Source organism: Podarcis gaigeae (genome assembly GCF_964106915.1).
Source record: "Podarcis gaigeae genome assembly, chromosome: 4".
NCBI lineage: Eukaryota > Metazoa > Chordata > Lepidosauria > Squamata > Lacertidae > Podarcis > Podarcis gaigeae.
The window spans coordinates 45,788,787-45,808,568 of NC_139677.1; the positions used below are offsets into that span (position 1 = coordinate 45,788,787).

Consider the following 19,782-nt stretch of genomic DNA (forward strand, 5'->3'; position numbering starts at 1 on the left):
TTCACTTGGGAAATTTCATGGAGGGAGGGAGAGAAGAGAACACAACCACCGATCAGTGTAGGACTTGGTATACAAGCTTTTTGGCTTAGCTTGTGCTGGATCTCCAGCCTCCCAAGCCCCATGGAAAAGTGGGCAGAGGAGCTGTGGGTGATAATGTGTGTCCTTGGCACCGGTAGTAGGCAGAAATGACTTCTTTCTCTCCTGTCCCTCACCCGCCCGCCGCCTGCCCCCTCCCCCTTCAAATCAGTCTCCTCTCTAATGCTTTGCAGAGAGGCAGTTGACTGGATTGGCTAGTACTAAAGTATCCATTGGGTGGCAGTAACAGTACCTTCTTTATGACTTGCAGCAAAGCAGAGAATGCATTCAATCAAATGAGCCGATCTTGTAGAAACACTGGAATCGTTTATGCATTGCAGTTTCTCTCTCTCTTTCTCTCTCTCTCTCGCTCACACACACACACACGCTCCCTTTCTGCCTTCGTCCTTCCCTCCCTCCCTTTCTCTTCCTTAGGATATTTGGGCTGGATTGCCTTTAATTCATCACGACTTGCTCCTTGGGGTTGGTGCACTTGTCATTTGCACAGAAGATTAGCATCATTCAGGGCAAACCGACAACTGTGGGATTTCCCTCCCCCCACCCTCTTCCTCCTTTCCTTCCAATATATTTTTTAAGGGGGGAAAAATCCCCTCTGTGCCGATTTGAGAGTTTTAGGACCCAGGAGACTTCCTCTCCAACAGCAGGAGCCGTGTGTGCTTTCCACATAGCGGTACAGTACCAGGAAAACCCCGTCGGATCGGTGATTGTAGGATACTTGTGAAATCTCCCTCGGATTCCTGCTTCCCGGGGACTGCATGGTGGCGTTGGGATTTCTCCAGGTGCATCGAGGGGCTTTGAGAAGGCTCCATGCTCACAAGCCAGGACTCCTTTGCTTGTCCAAGAGCTCGCGGACTTCTGGGGTTATCCATCTCTCCCTCTGGCTTTCCCCCCTTCTGAGCCAGCTCCTTCTCCTTCTCCCTCTCGCTCTTCTTCCCGTCTTCTAATTTTAATTTCTGCTTCCCACCTGGATTGTACCATCCGCGCGAGCAACCTGGCCACTTTGAGAACTCGCAGGAGGCGAATCTGGCCACGGATCTTGAGCTCTATATGGAATTATCTGCTTGGATGGTGAACTTGGCACTCGTGAATGGGCATCTTCTCCCTCGTCTTAATTGCTAGCAGCGAAAAGGGAAAAGAACCCGGAGGAGTTTTGGGTTTTTCTGGGTTTTTTCCTGTTGTTGTTTTTTTTTAATCGTGGATTCCTTGACTACGCATTGTGATGACCAGCAATTACCTTACTGACTGATACAAGGAGACGACTATTTTGCAAGACTGTGGTGGGTAAGCTCATTTTTCTTCCTCTTCGTATATATGCATAGAAAGCTATATAAAAATAAAAGCCCCTCGGAGGCGTTGCTAAACTTGGTAGCTTGCAACTGAAAAGACTACTTTTCCCGATTGCTGCATTACACTGATGAGGGGGGTGGGGGGATTTTTATATATATCTATAGGGGGAGGGGGGAAAGATCTCGTCGTTATTGGCAGTTCAGAGGAACAACTGCAGTAGGTATTTCTGAGAGTGCATTTTGCGATAAATCAAAGCCCGAGCAAGGTCTCTCCCCCCCCCCCCAACCATGCCTCCTTGATGTGGGAGATCGGCCTGAATGCAGTCTGAGCAAACAGGCTTCCTCCTTGCTCCCACTCCATCACCACCCGGGTTTCTCCCTTTTCTGGCTCAAAGGGATCTACAGCAGTCACAGGAGCCCCCGGTGATGGAACCTATTTAACATGAAATGGGCTCCCATCTCTCGGTTCAAAGATGAGGCCATTTATTTATTTATATATTTTCCCCCAACTCTGTGCAGCATTCGCTTGGAGCTGCAACGGAGACAGAGAGCCTTCATTTATTTTATATTTTTATTATTTTGGTTCAAGTTGCTGAACTTCAAAGCGCCAATCTGGGTTTATTTTGGCACGGCGAGGCTTTAGTTCTGGAGGGTTCATGTGTTTGCTCGTGGATATGGCATCGGGGGCGTCGGGAGCTAACCTGAAGGGTAGCAGGAGCTAACCAGGATGCTCAAATTGTTTCAGGTTGTCCTCGGTGGCATTTGTCCCCCCCCCACCTGCTTTTGGGAGAGGCGTTTTCCTTTTTCGCCCGGTAACTTGATGTCTTCTTGACACCTTAAGACCCAGCCACGTGCAAAGGCGCTGGCGATCTGGGAAAGGAGAGATCGGATCTCGCCACAGCCTTACCTGCAGCTGGCTGGGGGCAAGATGGGCACAGGGCACTTAACTGTGGAGTGGAGATGAAATAAACTGGAATTCCCTCCACACCGAGCGATGCCCACTGTTAAACCTTTCTCTGCAAAATGCATTTGGATCAGGGGGAGGGGGGAGTGACTGTGGGAATCAATAGTGATGACGTGGTACAATGCAATGCACTGCAATGCTAAAGTTCTATAGTGTGTGCTGGAATATAGACTCCCATGTGCAGCTGATGGTGGTTCATGCATTATGGATGGGAGGGGAGGTTGCAGCTGGATATGGAGGAAGATAGATGTAGCTGTGCATAATCGATGATTATGTAACTTGATTGCATCTAATAACATAATCATACAGTGTATCAATCACTTGAGTTAACTTTGGATGGCTACCGCCGACGGAATGGAGAAAGAGAGTCATTTTTTGCTATTGTGGAAGAGCTGAGACCCCACCCCCCCTCCAGCCTTCCTCAGCACAGTTCTCTCCGGGACAGTAGCATCAGAGAATCACCGTGATTAACTCAGCCACACCTGTTCCGAGGGACGCATTATTTTTATTTATTTTTTAAAATCCCTTCACTGTTGCAGAAGTTCTCCTTGAAAAGGTTAAAGAGGAATGAGTTGTAAATTAAATGGGGGGGGGGAGTTGAATGGAAGGGCAGCCACACCCAGGTGAAAGCTCCTTTAGAGAATGGGAACACAGCAACAGAAGCTTCTCTTTCGATTTCCAGAACGTGTCTAATGTTAGACTCCCTCTGATTGTTGAAGGTGTTAGGTCATCACTTGTCTTGGTGGCAGGAAATGTGCCATGAAGCTTTAGCTGGTTATTAACTTTGAAAACTGTAAGCAGCAGCTTGGCAAATTAAGGGAAGGTATCAGCTGGTCCAGCATCCTCCTAGCCTCCCTTTTCAGTTTCAAAATAGAACCAAGAGTTCTGCCTCGGCATGACTGACAGCTGTCACCTTTGAAAGGCAGGATGGTGGCGAGGTAATTGTGAGCACAGAGAAGTGTGATTACATAAAACTCAAGGCAAGATCAAAGGTGGATGATTCCATGTGTTTAAATGAGGGCAGCATGGCATTGTTCTGATATATCCTTTACAAAAGGGACTATCTTTCAATGAGGAAAAGTTACCAGCACAACTACTACTGTCATCCAAATAGAACTGACGTTGGCCAAAAAGAATTTCTCCCCAGAAGAGAACCATGGAAAGCACACACAGAACTGTATAGAACCTTCTTCCTCCATTTAGGAATCTGTGAAATAAATTATCTAACCAAGTCATAAGCCATGTTCTTGCACCATGTAGGTTCAATGTGTCAAAAAAAGTGGGGGGAACAGTGTAGAATAGATAGGTTAGAGAGAAGTGAGAAAACGGGATCTGCAGTGTTTGAGATGCATCAACCACCTCTTCTTAGTCAAGCAGAAGGCATAGCCAGTTCTCAAGAACTTTGCAAAAGGTACACACAGCTTATTAACAGATTAACAGACCTTGGTCTTCCAGCAACCCACTTTACACATCTCTATTTTAAACTGGTTCATCATTTTGTGTCTTCTCTCTCTCGGGGGGGGGGGGCAGTGAGAGGCAGACACTAATAGATTGCACTAATGCAGGGTAGGGCTTGGCATTCATGGAATATATTAAGTGATGGGAAAATACAGATAGGAAATTAACTCCTGTTTCCATCCTTCAGGGGTCAGAATAGCACTATGGCAACTCCCTTGCATTAGGATCTCTCTTGTAATTTTCAGAAATGTTCCTAACGCTGGAAATTCTCTCTGACACTTCTCTCTTTCCCCCTTCCGATTCACTGTGTACACTCTCATTCTTTAATTACTTATAGGGTTTCCTGTGCTGCTTACATCAGAGCAACAATTCTCTAGAGGACCTGTAACAAACCAAGTATTTTGTGAGAGCAATTATTCAAGGAAGCAGTATTGGAGGGTGTGAGACAAGGAAGGCTTTATAATTAAGAATATATTCATAAATCATAAGAATATTTGCAAGGATATTAACTCATTGATTTCCATTGGCCTATTAACTCATTGATTTCCATAATTTAGGTGCACCAGCTGTGCACTGAATTGTACTGACATTCAATTTGACCCTTGCTTTCATGATCTTTAATGCATATTTTGCATAATGTACAATGTTGTACAAATAGCTGATGTAAGATGTGTATAGGATATTCTTCTGATATGCAGGAAACTGCTTCTCAACTTTACAAAAAGAAATATTATTTAACCTTGCCTTCCCAGGATACAATTCAAGGGCCGGTAAAGTCAATACTAATTTTGTCATCAATGTCAGCCTGAAAAAGAATTAGGCCTTCAGGTTTCTGCAGTGATAGATAGAAACTCTGATTCTAAAAACAAGGGCATAAAGAAAATTGCAGTGACTCCTTTTTGATAAGAAAGATTAAGAATTTGTTTCCCTGTTGTTTAGCAGACTTGATCTATGGGTGATAGTAAATCACAGCCAATTGATTTGAATAAAATTCCTCAGGCAAATTTCTGATTAAACTTGCATGGAATAATCTGTTGGTAGATACTGGGGTAATGTGCATCTTGAGTATAACGTGAAATTACTTAACTCTGTGTTCTGCTGTTGAAATAAAACATAGCTAATTACCAAAGTACTTTTCTGTATTTTGATCTGCTTTGTTTGCAGTAAAGTGTATTCATCTATTTTTATATTTTATAACCGATATAATTTTTAGTGCTTGGCCAACCTCCCATTTCTACAGAGTAGACTCCTCTCTTTTATAATTTATGGCAATTGAAACATCCTAGTCCTGATTAATATGATTAAAAAGTAGCAACTTATCAAGTGTTGCTTAAGTTATAAAGTGTAATTATAGCAGCAGCACCATTTGCACAGCTCTAGATAAGATTGTGTCAGCATTTTCATTTGTAAGCCTCTATCTTGTGACCATCCATCATGCATAGGGGATATGGAATGAAACATTTACACTGAAGACCCTGAAACAAAAATTGCAGTTTGTTGGGTTAGTTATATTGTATGGGTATACTCTCTCTCTCTCTCTCTCTCTCTCTCTCTCTCTCTCTCTCTGTATGTCTTTCAATGGGAGTCTGAAGCAAGGGAGAGAGGAGGAGGAAGGAGGAGGCACTCTAATTCACCAATTCAATTATGTGTGCATTTGACTTCTGCAGTGTAAATAAATATAGATTAGAGAGAGGCCACAGGAGGTATGAAGTTATAATGAATGCTTTTATTGATTTGATATGCTTTTTTATAAACAGTGTTTAGGGAAAAGATGAATATTGCTTCCACATATGACATTTCAGTCGTAGCAGCTAATAAATGAATAGTCTTTGTGCCTGGACAGTCAAGGAATGCAACTTTTTCTCTTCCATGAAAGATATCTACTCATACTGTTGCATACAGTTTTAGACACTGGATGCTTTTGTTCTGCTTCATTGTCCTATTGCCATTTGACTACAATGCAACTACAAAACAAGGCTGGTCAGTGTTGTGGCACATGCTGCCATTTGTAGCACGTGCATATTGTTGCATGAGCTGAACACACACACTATTAGCCTATGATCTACAGCTGGTGGGAAAGGTCTAGTACCCCACCCATAACAGTTTTACTACCCAGTTGACTAGGCAGGGGTGATCTGCAGATGCCTTCTTTTGTGTTTACTGACTATCTCCTTCCACTGAAATAAAAGGGAGTGATCCAAAAGGCATATGTATTCCTTAGACCATTTCGTGTACTCAGACATTCCTTATCAATGGGAAGCTAGCAATACTGTGACTGTCGTATTGTAAAAAACATTGTTTCCATTGAGTTATATATGTGTGCGCGCACGCACACATGCATTTGTACAGTCCATACATGTGCCAGCTGTTTGAATAGTTAAGACTTAAAATATCCCCTACTATTCATTCAATTAAATGGTAGCTTCACAGTTCTTAGTGTGGCACGACTGTGTTAAATTGGAAGCATGGCAAAACCTGCAAAAAAAAAAAAAGCTTTCCTTTTATTCATTCATTTTGAACTATTATAGTATTGTATAGGCCAAACATACTTGCAAAGCTTCTGAGCTTTGGGGAGCAACGATAGTTGAGTGAAATACCACATGCAAAATATCCAGGGTTCAAACCCTGGTATAGCTAGTTTAACAAAGAAAGAAAGATCAAAGTGTTGGTGTTGACCTTTAAAGCCCTAAACAGCCTTGGTCCAGTATATCTGAAGGAGCATCTCCACCCCCATCATTCTGCCCGGACACTGAAGTCCAGCGCCGAGGGCCTTCTGGTGGTTCCCTCATTGCGAGAAGCAAAGCTACAGGGAACCAGGCAGAGGGCCTTCTCGGTAGTGGCGCCTGCCCTGTGGAACGCCCTCCCATCAGATGTCAAAGCAATAAACAACTACCTGACATTCAGAAGACATCTTAAGGCAGCCCTGTTCAGGGAAGTTTTTAATGTGTGACATTTTAGTGTATTTTTGTCTCTGTGGAAGCCGCCCAGAGTGGCTGGGGAAACCCAGCTAGATGGACGGGGTACAAATAATAAATTATTATTATTATCATCATCATCATCATCAAGAACCAGTTTCTGTGGAAGATCTTTGCTTAAGACCAGAAGACTTGCTGCTTACTTAGTACAGTCTCCTATGGTCTGACCTGGTATGGCTCAGCTTCCTTTGTTACCTGCCGAAGTCTGTATAATGGTTGAGGCAGGTAGGTTGAGACAGTGCAACTGCCCAATCTCTGAGGGACAGGTACGGACTGAAATATTTGCTCAAGGTTACTATAAGGACATACTGTACCCTCAGTGAGCTCTAGGAAGCAACCATCTCCCATGACAACTTGGATCACAATCTCTCACGAGGACACAACTTGTTTTCCATGTTTTTATGGCTTCTTAAAAAATAGAAAATCGTCCTTACTTTGGATAGCTGACACCTCCTATCATTTGAACCAATAAGTACTTGGTCTATTAAAATCTAATGTGTGTAGCTCAGTCTAATTTGCTATGGGGAAATATGTAATTAGAAATTTCAAAGTTTTCAGCCTACAGACTACAGAAACTTCTAGGAATGACTCATCCACTCTGGTAATGTATTGAGACGGATTGTAATAGGTCCCTAAGATAAAAGCTGTTTCCAAAGAAGATGTGGGGGAGGGAATCAGTAACAAACTAACCAACTTTTTTTTTCTAGATAGAAAAATAGTAATAAATGAGTCAGTAAATGGGAGTATTGCAAAAGTTAACACACAAGAGAACAGGGGTTGTAGATGAAGATATAATGATTGATTTATTGTAAATGTGGCATATTTAAAATGAGCCTTAAAAATATAGATGATGACACTGCAATACATTTGTATAAATCAAGGCCCAAAACAGTTACTTGTGGTAATGTTAGTCTGCATGGGGGAAAAACAAAACTATTCAATGCCATTTGGGTTATTGAGAGTGCAATTCTAACTCTGCCCCATGCAATGCTGATGGCTATAAAGATTAACATGGTGTACACTGGTTCTCCACCATGGTAGGGGAACCCTGGTGGTGGGAGGCTGTGCAGTAGCTGAGGCCCCAGATGTCCCCAGGAATGTGGAAAACTACCACTGGCCATTCTTCTGCTTGTGGTAGAAAGCAGAAACAGGGCATTTCTGGGGTGGGACACTGCATCCCAAACCCTGCAGATCATTAAGGGGTCCAATCTTACTTCCAGTCAGCTACATCAGCCTGCAGCGGGCATTGTGAAAATGAAGAAAGAACCAGCTCACATCTTCAAGTCTGATTGTCACAAGTCAGCAAGACTAGATTCCCCACTTAGCTGTTCCATGACCCCATTTAGGATTACACTGTGAGTTGTTTGGACACTTTCTGTTTGTACTTCCTAGTTTTTAATATGTCTTCCTATTACTTTCATTTTCTACTCTCATTACTAAGTTGGGGAAAAGCCTGGTTTATTCATGTACATTTTCCTTCCATCTGGTTTATTCATGTACATTTTCCTTCTGTCTTCTTTTTCCCAGAGACCCAGTTCAGTTCCTTTATATATTCTTTATATTGTAAAAATTACTATGTGGAATTTCAAGTAAATTGCTATTTTCATTGCTCTTATTTGAACCTTACTCAGTCTGTAGAGCCAAAAGTGTGAATGCAGAAGACTAGATAATGCCAGTACTGTTTTACTGTTATAAAGTCCAGTACTCTTTTGCATTTCTTGGCAGAGAATCATCTGCGAGTTAAACTGAAAATGGCTTATTTTACACACACACTGTAGCATTGCATTGTAGTTCACAGTTGGAGTAGTAGTGGGGTAGGAGAGCTGAAAATAATGCCAATATAGTTCACATCTGGAAACCAATGTGACACTTGAGTGTCAGATAGCCCATGGGTGAACATTACTTTTGGTAAAGGAGCCACCATCACTTTTTAGACTCATCTACCTTGGACGTGGGTGGCGCTGTGGGTTAAACTACAGAGCCTAGGACTTGTTGATCAGAAGGTTGGTGGTTCGAATCCCCACAACGGGGTGCGCACCTGTTGCTCGATCCCTGCTCCTGCCCACCTAGCTTCTGGTTCACCAGAAGCGGCTTAGTCATGCTGGCCACATGACCCAGAAGCTGTATGCCGGCTCCCTCGGCCAATAAAGCGAGATGAACACTGCAACCCCAGGGTAGGTCACACTGTAAAAGAGGTTTCCATTTTTCTGTCTCTTTTGGGAAGCACTTTAAAGTTTTGGTGGGTGTGGGGTTGAGTTTATGCTATCATTGCTAGGTGGCTGTGGATGGCATGGGCATTTTTTTTCCTTTCTATTAAACATGACTCTCTCACTTTGCAGCCTCCCCAGCTGCCTGTGCTTCAGAATCTGAAAAAGCCACATATGATAGGTTACACCCCCTGAGTTGCAAATGAAGGTTTGATACTGGGCAACGAGGATTAGTGAGGTTGCTGGTTTGTTTTTAAGGAAAGTCCTTTTGTTTACTGAAACAAACCAAAACCAAAATGAGCTTTGTACTGATTTCTTTAAAAGTATAAGTCATCAAGTGTTTGTTTGTTTGTTTGTTTGTTTGTTTGTTTGTTTTAAGGGCAGCTGTTAGGTATACTGTAGGTAGCCTTCCCATGGTTATAGGAAAATCCAGCTGAGGACATTATAGGGATTTCAGGAAAGATGGGCATAATGGAAAGCTGCAGAAGGCAGACCACTGGTTTGTAGAATGAGAGGACAATCGCAAACTAAAAGTAGCAGTACAACGGAAACCATGAGAATTTCACTGAAATTTTCTCTCCCCATTGATAGTTTTTGAATGCATGTTCTTTTTTCATAAATTGATGGGGAACAGTTCAGTAGAGTTATAGAGTTGGAAGGGACCACAAAGGTCTTCTAGTCCAACTCTCTGAAATGCAGAAATGTTTCACACAACATGGGGCTCAAACCCACAACCCTGAGATTAAGAGTCTCATGCTCTACCGACTGAGCTAGGTGAAATTTTGGGCACAACATTATTATTCTTTTCTTCTTATCTTGTATAACCTGAATGTCCTGGTTCTTACATAATTTAAAATTGCAGCAGGAACTTTGAATGTTACTACGTTGTATGGAATATGCAACACTACCCAGCTTGATGTCTTCTGCAAATTTGATCAATTTACCATCCACAGCTTTAATTGTTGACTATGCAAGTCTGTAAGAAAAACCTAGTTACTATTTCTTATTTCTATGTGTGACAGGGCTAGCTGTGTGATTCTGAATAGTTATTAACTGTGCAGTTTTGCAGTGCATTTCAGTGGCACATATTCATTTTCTTAAATTCAAAAGCATTTGCTTGAATTTTTGAAGACAGTAAAAGCTTTCCATGCATATATTTCAAATGAGTTAGGATAGGGCTTGGCAACAACAGGCTATTGGCCACATATCTATGCCAGCAATGTTTCCCCTGCTTTTTTCAGTTTCTTAACCATTCTTCTTTGGATAATTGATGGTCCAGAGTAAGTAAAGAGAGTTATCAGCTAATGATGCCATTTTGGAAAAGGTCAAAAATAAGATGAGCTTCAAAAATATCAGCTTGAAAATATAACATATATAGTTGTAATGTGCAAACAAGTCTAAAGATTATATTATTTATGCTTTTGTGTTTTTAGTTAGTTTGTGAAAGCTGCTTTATTGTCTATGAGCCTAGAAGCTCATTGGCATCACCCAGTGATATGGCAAACTCTGTTGGGGCATGTGCAGAGTGCCCATCCTAAGACCAGTGGAGTGTGCAAAAAGATCAGTGAAACACCAAACAGTTCTAGGAAAAGTCAGTTGCTTTTGTTGTTGTTGTTCAGTCAGTTAGTTGTGTCCGACTCTTTGTGACCCCATGAACCAGAGCACTCCAGGCACTCCTGTCTTCCACTGCCTCCCAGAGTTTTGTCAAATTAATGTTGGTCGCTTCGAGAACACTGCCCAACCATCTTGTCGTCTGTCGTCCTTTTCTCCTTGTGCCCTCAATCTTACCCAACATCAGGGTCTTTTCCAGGGAGTCTTCTCTTCTCATGAGGTAGCCAAAGTATTTGAGCCTCAGCCTCAGAATCTGTCCTTCCAGTGAGCGCTCAGGGTTGATTTCCTTCAGAATGGATAGGTTTGATCTTTTTGCAGTACATGGGACTCTCAAGAGTTGCTTTACTGACAGTATAATTCAGTTTCAGTTACATAAAGTTGTAGATACAGTCTCCTTACAGCATACAGACTACGCTCTGGCCAAGGGCAGGGGCCTGGGTACTGGCAACCCATGCTATGCCACTGCCTGCCACCAATGTGTTGATCATGTTTTTGCTAATGAAGAGTTAACTCCAACTCACATGGCATGATGTACAGCTGGCTGGCTCCTGACAGGAGGGTACATAAGCCCAGGAAGGACATGGTCCCACTGTTGCTTCAGCTGCTTCGCCAGGTATGAACCTGGTAAAGTTAATGCCAGCTACATAGGTGCCAGAAGTGGGTGGGTAGTGCACCTTAAGAGCTACTTTAAGTGCATGCTTTTCTCAATAATGAATTAACTACCAGCTGTTTCTCCTTCTTGGTGGGTGTGCACAGGACAACAAGTGTGTACATTTCCACCTTCCAGAAGGAAAAATAATAATTGAAAAATAGCCAAATGAGGGCTGAGCATGCTCAGTGGGCATGGAATGCTGACTGCTGGGTGGAGGAAAGGAATACTGAAGGGAGGAGCTATGTGTCTAAAAAGGTGTGATGCTCAAAAGTTGTGGTGTGTGATGCTCATCATACAACTCTACCTTTGAGGAAAGGAGACAGAGAGCATTGTATACTGTATCAGTCAGACTCCCACAGCAGGTGGTAGGTGAAGTGTTGCTGGCACCAGAGGTGAAATTGTAGCTTTAGGCTTCCATTTTAATTGTAATCAAAGTTTATTTAACAAGGTTTGCACTGGGCTTTGTAATTTCCTTTCATATTAATGTTGCTTAGGTTTTTAATATGATAATATCTGATTAGAAAGGAACACATCATCTTGTATGAATTTTTTTAAGCCAAACCTTTAAGAATGCTGTTGAGGCTTGAATAGTCTTCAGGTATTTGTCCTCATACAGTCTTATAACACAGAGAGAAAGCAATGGGGACGGGAACCCACAAAGTAGACCCTACCTGGCAGTGTCCCTGCGGGCTCCAGTTCAGGAAGGGACTGAAGTGGGGTTCTTGGCATGTTCAGCTGAATGAACTTAAATTTCCATACCCTCCAACATTTGTCCAATGAAAATAGGGACTTCCTATTCCACACCCTCCAACACTTTTCCAATGACAATAGGAGCATTCTGGGATCAAATTGGAAACCAGTTGCAGAGTTCTAAGCACACAAAATTGTATGTCTTCTACCTTCTTCTGATTTGCTCCTACCTTCTTCAAATTGTCATGCTAATTTCACAAAGGTTTAAAAAGCATCCAGTATGCCCAGGAATGTTACGGTCAGGGTTTGTGTGCACTCTCTATGCCCTCTTCCCAGTTTTATCACTCTCATGTTAAGTCCAATACCTGAGCATGGTTAAGAGCAGGAAGCATAACAGAAATGCAAAGAATGGATTCTTGATAGTTGTGATGCGAGACATGAATGCAAAATTGTCAACTTTTGCGGAACGCCAAATGATGCCTGTCAAACAATATTCATAATACCAAAGGGAGGTCTGGCAATTATTTTCGGGGTGTGGTGTGCCAAGCAAAATCATGGGAAAATGTTGTTCATGACTTCCAGTTGTGCAACATATTGTTACAATAGTCCTTGGCATTTTTAAACTTAATGTTAATTCACTCAAAATGAGGTCATATATGCTAGTGAAACATGCAAACACCCTGCTCCTAGACTCTCATTTTCATCTTTCACAAACCAGCACAGTTAAGCATGTTTAAGCAACATTGATTTCAGTGGGACTTAACGGCAATGAATTATGACCGTAATGTCTTTTTCCAATACAGTATAATGGTCTCATATACATTCAAGTATCCTACAGACTTGATCATTTCCTTTCTTTTACTTAAGGATAATGACCTCAAGGTCAGGTAAAATGTCTATAGGGAATGAAATGTCAGCTCAGCAGTTTCTGTATCTTCCTTTTTTCTTTTTCTTCCAGTCCATTCATTCTTGTTCATAGGGAATACCCTGTGTGGCTAATGTAAATAGCCGAAAGGCACTGTTGATAGAAGATGGTGTACATGACACTGGGGGATATACACGAGCACTTTGATTGTACTTAGCATTCAGTCTAAACTCTATGGCACACTAATCTTGTTATAGTTAAGACGAGCAATGGGCATTTGGCAGGATAAAATAAGTTGCTTGAATATGCATGGTAGCATATTGAATTACATGTTGAATTGATTTTAAAAAATTGTTGCTTCAACAAAAAACATAGACTGGTAGTTAATGTACCAACATAGTGTTATAAGCCAAGACCTTCCCTCCTGTGTTACTGAATCTGCTTGGGCCTTCTTCAGGCCTTAATGTACAGGGAGGCATTGGGTACAAGTGCATTAGCACAACCCTGTGTTGCCATTTCTATTGCCTTCCAGCCAGGGCCAGATTTAGGTTTGATAAGGCCCTAAGCTACTGAAGGCAATGGGGCCCTTTATATGTCCAGCTGTCCTTTGTCAACAACAAATTGTTGCTAGTTTTTTTGTGTTGAATATATGTTATATGGTAATTTATGGACCTAATAGTAGGTTTCTAAAACCATTTGCACATAACAAAATATGTATTTTATCAAAGTAATTGTTGAACTGAAATACAATTAAGAGGAAGTATATTAATAGTGAAATACAATTAAGAATAAGTATATGGGGGAGCAAGAGAGTGGGGCCCTAAGCTATAGCTTATACGTGAATCCGGCACTGCTTCCAACTCATAGAAGGTGACAGTTTTTACTGGGGGGATCCTTCTATATCTGTGGGAGCTCTCCATGCTTTTGAGAATCTTTGGGATGGAGCAGAATTTCAACAATAGAGTTACTGACTATAAAGAGCACTTGTATTGAAGTAAGCCACAAGGCAGGCTAGTTTGCTCCCCTTTACTCCCAGAGACTATCTGTAGTGTTGCACAAGTCTCATTTCTGTTCTGTTTCTACATCCTTAACTACTTGTAATTATCATTCCCATCCCAACTTTAGGGTCACAGACTCTGTGGTGATGTTCATGTTTTGCCTTTTTTAACAAGGCTCTGCATGTCTGATAAGAGATCTATCAAATTGGAAGAGATCAAAAAGCCATCCCTTCCCCCCTCTCACTCCCCAAGCCAAATGGAAAATGCTTCCCTTATGCAATCCCAAACCCAATGTGCGGTAGCAGGCTGTGATATTGTTCTATAGTGCTTTCTTTTCTCAGATAAGAAAGTTCCTATTTTCATATATTATTTCATATACTTAGGTATATGAATGCTAAATGCACCACAATATATGAGTTAAACTGAGGCTTTGGTCACATTTGTCTTGACCTTTACAATACTGACATACATAGCTAGGATTATAAACACACTACTGCGGTAACCACATTCATTCAGCAACAACCTCCTTAGGCTACTGGTCTTGTATTTCACATATGGAAACTGTTTGATATCTTTCACGCACACTCAACGCCTCCAAAGAAAAAAATAATAGTAATGCTGACAATTTCTCTTGAGGGTTTCTGCCAGGCTGACTGCCACACAGTTGGGCTAATTTCAGAAGACTGCTTCAGTGCAAGGGCAGTCAAAAAGCTTTGTGACAATGCCAGAAGCAGTCCTTTCTGTTGGACAGAAATGCAGAAGTCTGATAAATTCAGACACTGCATCCATGTCGGTGTATGTGTGCAAATGCGCACCCATGGATAGACGTATCCCTGGAAGATAAATCAAAGCAGCTAGCAGGCTTGGAGGGGCTCATTTACCAGAGATTTTGTGAAATTCTAAAAAAAAAAAAAAGCTCTGCAGCTGCCTGTAGTACTGGACCCTTGCTTCAGATTTATTAAGCATATTGGAAGAGAAATGGTATCAGCTGACCCAATGCTAACCAATTTTCATCTAGAACTTCCTGATAAAGTTCTTAGCTCCAGCAGGGATGAGTCTAGTGACTGAGCCATAATGAATTTTGTTCATTTTGCCTACCAAGCAGAGGCGCAGAGTCCTCAGTGCTGTTTCTGGTGAGATGTTACTACATTAGGTTTAATGAATAAAGATCACAGACATATCTGATTGAATTAATGCACCAAATATCATTGACAGCAAATGGGGAAAGACAGTGGCACAGACATGGCATAGTGCAATAGGAAGGTTTTTGATTCTCATGCCTAGCGGTATTTACTGGTTTTTATTTAATTTATTTGCATATTGTCCTTCATGAACAATATTCTAGAGTAATTTACAATACAATTTAATAAATAAAAGCATTAAATTTAATTTTTAGGAAGGCTTGCAAAATGTAAGACTGCCCCTGTTCTCCCATTTCAGCCTATAATGGGAGCATTTTGCAAAAGCACTCTTTGAAGCATCTTGCCCCCTCTTCTTTTTAAATGAAGGGAGTTGGATCCTTCAAATAACACTTCTGAGAAGTGATTTAATTCCTGCTCATCATCAGTGATGCTAGCTGATGGGCAAGTGGGTGTGGTTTAGGGAAAATGGCTTCCTGGTATATAGGGTGAAAAACCCAATATTTTGCCCATTTTCATAAAAGACGAATTACTCGCTTCCCTCAACATCACCATAAATAGCATCAAGAGTTAATTGTATCTGACAGTTTTAAAAATTCAGGTTTGTAAAGGACTTTTTAAAAACTTGGGTATTTTCATAAAAACAGAACCATCCTTGCAACCCACTATAATTTTCTCTTCTTAGTTATCATTTTGCACAAAACACAGACACAAAAATCTGATCTCAACTGGATCTGCAAATGTTAAAGCAACTAACAATCTCACTTCAGGTGGTGGTGAGACTTAACAGCAACTCTGACCAAGCGACCTTTAGAGGACACAGTTTCTCTTTTCTTGGAAAGATCTTTGCAGAATGTTTTGCTGAGGGATGCCCTCAGCCCAGTTGAGGGCACAGTGCTTCTAGCCTCCTTTAAAGGAAGCAATAAAGTCCTCAGATTTGATGAGGGGCTTCAGTGCTGACTACCTACATTAGAGGCTTGCCCTGTGAGAAACCTGTGGTGTATGTTTACCAACACTCTTGCATGATGCTTCCTGCCATATGAGAACATAATAATTGACAAACAATTAGTGCCATTCAAAGGAAGTTGTTCAATGAGGCAGGATGCCATTCAAGCCAGCTAAATATGGCATAAAATTCTGGCTGTGATGTAATTCCAAAGTACCATTTATTTATGGTGCAGAAACGTTGTATGGGAAGCATGAAAGGAGCAAGGCCACAGGGGTTGAGAAACTAAAAACACATTTACAAGGTTCTGGACAGAATATAATGACTGATAATTTATTCACCATTGTGGCACTTGGCAGTGTAATGTTGTTTTTTAAAAAAGTTTGGTTCCGGTTGGAACATTTAAATAACAAACAAAGCAGGAAACCTGCCCCCTCCAGTTCCTTGTCCACAAATGTCGAAGTGTCAACAGTATTTCTGATTTTCAAGCAGATCTGACAGTTGTAAGTTATGTTTCACAGAAAGGAAGAAAAGTCATTCTCCATTCTTCCATGGATAATGAGCCAACAATCTCTGACCTTAATTCCAAACCAGAAATAATCTTTAACATAATAAAAATTAAGGTGGCATGGACAGACCCAGTCAGTGTAGACAGTACAAAACAAAATGGATCAATGGTCTGACTCAGTATGAAGCAATGTCTTAGGTGCAACCATATTGCTTTCCTGGAAAAGGCCTCAGTAATGGCATTTTTTATTTTACTTGTACATGATGTTGTGCATGGGGAATTCTAAAGGATATTTTATCTGTATAACTTTGTTTGGGGTACATTTGATACTGGATTGGCATAGTCATTTTAATTGATTTCTAATTCTATTTTTTTCTGTAACGAAGGCTCCCAAAGGTCAGTAACAAATGAGATGGTCTCTGCTCTCAACCTTACTCTCTAAAAGCCAAGACACAAAAGGATAAGGGGACAGGGCGGGAAGAAGCAGGGGGTGCCTATATAATTTAGGGGTTCCAGGAAATCCATTGTCAGTCTAGGAGCTCTGAAATGATGCATGCCCGTAAAATATTGACCAGGTGATAACCTAGCACTTTGAGATCTCAGTGGCCTTTAAACTACAGGCAGATGCAAATACACAAAGCATCATGGTATTAGAAGTGAAAAGTACTCAGTGGCTCATTCAACATTGCTGCTCCTTGTTTTGAGCTCAATGCCTGTCTATGTTTATTGTTACACCAGGGAAACAGCAAAACAACCTTTAGTTAATATGAAATACCCTGGCATCTAGTGATGAAGTAAGTTGTTCAAACAAAATGGGGTACATTTATTCAATGGCCCATAAAAATGTAAATAGTTTTAAACTCTTTAAAGCCAAACCTATAGCAGTTAATACAGATGTAAGCCTCACTTGGTCCAGTGGGATCTCCTCCCAAATAAATTTGTATAGGATTACAGCCTCAGTGAGTTTTATACTTAAGGCTGCAACCATACCTTATTAAAATAGGGAAATGTTAAAGCTGTTTTGAATGGTAACCCTTGACAAATTTCCTCTGAAGCAATGTTAAAGTGCAATGTGAGATCTCCTGTTTTGCTCAAAAGGGATTTTTAATTGAAAACATTTCTATACTTCTCTCCCCCAAAACTGCAATTTCTAGAGTACTCTCTGAACTATTATAAAATGGCCCAAGTCTTAACCAAAAGAGCAAGAAGTGATGCAGGAAAGTGGTTTATTTTTTGAGAAATAAAGTTTATTTATTCATTGTTGGAATAGTAAACTTTATGATGCAGTTCAACCCCATATTATTCTGGGAACAATTTGGATGACAGATAAGATATAGTGCCCAAATAGTTTGACTTACATTAATTTAATTTAATAGCTTACCATTTAATAGCTTACCAATGCTATTAAATCTAGTTAGTATTTTGCTTGATGCTATTTTTAAAATTGTTATGGTTTAAGATGTACTATAGAGTGTTTAATGTAGAAAATACAACATATTGTATGTGTGGAAAATGACTAAGCTCCTAAAAACATATTATACCCACCACTCCCACAAAGTCATTCCATTATACAGTAGACATTTTAAGGTTTTGTTTTGCAGCATTTGTATTATTATTATTATTTATTATTTGTTGAATTTATATACCGCCCTATACCTGCAGGTCTCATGTCGGTTCACAGGATAAAATTGGAACATAAAACCACAAAGAACATAATCAAAATAAAAACAAGAACAATCCAATAGCCCCCCCAACACATTTTAAAAGGGCATAGGAGGTAGGTTGAAAACAGTTAAAACACTAAAAAGCAATTTTAAAAATATTTTTTAAAAGCAATTTAACAGAAGAAGCCATACTCTTTGCTGGGCAGCAGCAGCAGCCCTTATCAGCCTGTCAGGCCTCACTCTGGACCAGTTGGAGAGAGGCAGAAGCAGGCCCTCAGCCTCTCTGCAGGGTGGTAAGCTTTTAGAATATCTATGTGACTAGATATTTGGACGTTAGAAGAGTCCCACTGGGTCATCTAGTCCAGCATCATGTCCTCACAGTAGCCAGAAATAGCACTCTCCCCACCAGCAAATGGTATTCAGAAGGCAACTGCCTCTGACACTGGAGGCAGAGCAATGGCCATCAAGGGAGAGTAGCCAGAAGATCAAACATGTTTAATTTCTGTTTATGTGATAGATTTCAAATTACTCCTGGTGACTGAAAAAGCTGAAGTCATTTGTTAGGTATAGATGTTATATTTATCCTCAAACAAGGCATGCTAACTCCCACCCAACACTGGGGGGAGGGAGACTGCCATGCATGCGTGATGAGGCTGCAAGGCCCACCGAGACCTGCTGCCATTGTGGTGAGGCCCGACAAGGCCCAGGGAGGCATGGTGAAGCTCACAACTGCCACAGGGAGGCCCAACGATGCCTCCCAGTGCTGCAGCAAGGCCCAGCAACACCCCCTGCCACAGCAGGGAGGTCCAGTGTGGTCCACCACTGTTGCAGGGAGGCTTGGAGAGACCCAGCCCCTCAAGAATGAGGCGCTCAGCCCTGTCCCAACTTACTTGGGAGGGGGCTGAGGTGTCCTCAGCTCCGTGAGTTGGTGCCTATGTTTCAAACTGCAACATTATAATTTTGCAGGGCCATCCTGTGAGCCAGGGTAGAAGTCCTCTACCCCAGGGGCTGAATGTGAATCTGCAGGCCTCTTCCTCAGACATATCACTGGCCTTGTTCCACATTCTGTTGCTTGGCTGGAATGTGTCTTTGAACTGTGATGATGCCTCTTGGTTGCTTGGATGGAGAGAGATTTATTTGGGTGTGTATGCAGACTTGCATAGCTGGAATGTAGCCCATGGTACAAAGGCAAGAGTCATGCCCTTTGCGCCACACATTTTACCTTTGGCTGCACCAACCATTGGCATGTAACTTCTCACAGGTTACCCACAAGAGGCTGCAGTCCTTGAGCTGAAAAAGGATCCCTACCCTTGCTATTAATTCTAACACAAACAATTTGAGTTGTGTGTTAACTAAACTGGGGGGGGGGGGTGTCAAACAAAAGTAGAGATCCCATCCATCCACAGCACTGGTGCAGAACTACTAGCTATTAAGCACTGACACACTTGCATTATTTCTTGCCTTTGTGTGGCACAGCACGAGACTTATTAGGCTCATGGCAGAATTGCATGACCTCTTTCCGCATAGTGGCTATTTTTAGTAGCATCTCTACTTGTGTGGGAGGCTGTTCATTTGTAGCTTTCTGACATATGTGCATGAATCTTTGCTACACTCCCACAACTGCTAGGAAATGGAGTGAAGAGAGTAACATTTGCAGCTACAAATGGTACAGTTGTATCTCTACAGAGATAATTACAAAGAAGTTCAGAAGTTGTTACCATTG

At 41.5% G+C, this 19,782-nt stretch overlaps 1 protein-coding gene across 3 annotated transcripts in view; it reads left to right on the forward strand.

Annotated features, from left to right (window-relative positions):
* The first annotated feature begins 336 nt into the window (after positions 1–336).
* The window catches only part of IL1RAPL1 (interleukin 1 receptor accessory protein like 1), a 642,787-nt gene continuing 623,341 nt past the window's right edge, over positions 337–19,782 (forward strand). Inside the window, exon 1 of one of the 3 annotated variants that reach the window (XM_083734324.1) lies at positions 337–1,377. The gene's annotated coding sequence lies outside the window, so the exon portion shown is untranslated. The remainder of the gene's footprint in view (positions 1,378–19,782) is intronic. The other 2 variants (XM_083734319.1, XM_083734321.1) reach the window with 2 other exon arrangements.